Source organism: Aplysia californica, unplaced genomic scaffold (genome assembly GCF_000002075.1).
Source record: "Aplysia californica isolate F4 #8 unplaced genomic scaffold, AplCal3.0 scaffold01045, whole genome shotgun sequence".
NCBI classification, from domain to species: Eukaryota; Metazoa; Mollusca; class Gastropoda; order Aplysiida; family Aplysiidae; genus Aplysia; species Aplysia californica.
The window spans coordinates 190,119-191,562 of NW_004798315.1; the positions used below are offsets into that span (position 1 = coordinate 190,119).

At 40.7% G+C, this 1,444-nt stretch overlaps 1 protein-coding gene across 2 annotated transcripts in view; it reads right to left on the reverse strand.

The window, feature by feature from the left end:
- The window catches only part of LOC101857452 (flotillin-1), a gene marked incomplete in the record, with an annotated part of 39,567 nt that overhangs the window by 16,543 nt on the left and 21,580 nt on the right, over positions 1-1,444 (reverse strand).

Consider the following 1,444-nt stretch of genomic DNA (forward strand, 5'->3'; position numbering starts at 1 on the left):
CCCCTCGGCCTACTCTATGCCCTGTGTGTACTGCTAGAGACAAACATATCCTTAGTGCTGAGTCTCAAACCACATACACACACATACAGACACGCTGCCATGCTGTAACCGTGTCACTGCCGGACATAGGTCAATCCAAACATTTTGGGGGGGGCTCTAAATCTAAAACCATTGCTTAATCAAAACTGTGGAGACTGGATGCGAATCATGAGTCAGCATGCATTATAAATGATGATAATATAACAGTGCTGAGGGCAAACTTTCATGTCTCCTCTCATTTAAATAATCAGCGGGTGGGGGGGGATTTCCAAAAATCCAGTGACAGGATTAAGGCACAACAGCATTAGTATGCACTGTGCTACCCCTCCCATTGATAAATATAATATATATATATATATATATTGTGCCATCCCTTGCATTGACAAATATATATGTATACACCATGCTCCCCATCTCGCCCACCCATCACCAATGTATGCATGTACGTGGTTTACGACTCAACACAACAGATTTATGTGTGTGCGTGTATGTCCTTACAGCAAACCCTTCACAAATCTCCCGTATCTTCCTGCTCTTCTCCCTTGTCCCTTGGCCATCCAAAAATATCTACTACTAGCTGAGCCCCCTTTCGATGAAAGGAATGATCGGAACATTAACATTAACTGAAAGTCATTGGCCTACTGTATTTAAACCCTACTGGAATGGAGCAATAAATCTTGAGAGATGAACAAATTTTTAGAAAATCTACATCTATGCTCTCAAAACAAAATGCACTTCGCGAAACATCACTTCCGGCACTTCCATTGTAAAGGACAGCTACACAGATTTGTTTCGTTTCTCAGTGGAATAATCACATAGGCCAAAGAAGGACGGGAACTTTTTGTCAAATATATTTGTCTAAAGTCAGGAAATGAATAAATAAAAAATGGGGCTCCGTCCTGGGGACCTATATCTATCTATCTTTGTGCAGGTACGTGCGCCGACTTTCAACTCTGTAGCTGTCGTAGGTTTATGGGAAAAGTGACACTTGTGTTTCCAAGTTGCCAAATATATAATAGATTCCCAAGGTCAAGGCCTGTAGACTACATCCGGCATGGCCAACAATTATTACCAGCCTGCAAGACAATTTAGGTTGTCAATCCTGAGAATCTCCTCCATAACCCAAAACCCTACTCCCAACATGAAGGAACATATATCACCAGGAAAACATGCTGAACATCTAGCATAATTAGTTAACATTTTGTTCAGTTTCACACATTTTATACTGTTTAAAAAAGGCTCAGTTAAGCATACTTCAATTAGTGTTTATCCCAATTTGGCCCGCAATATTAGACCGAATTTGAGTTTCGCCCCCTGTTTCATTGAGTTTGAGACCCTTGCTAAGATTTCAAAAGCAAACGAGGATGGAACTCCTATAAAAAATGTAAAAAAAACAACAACCCCC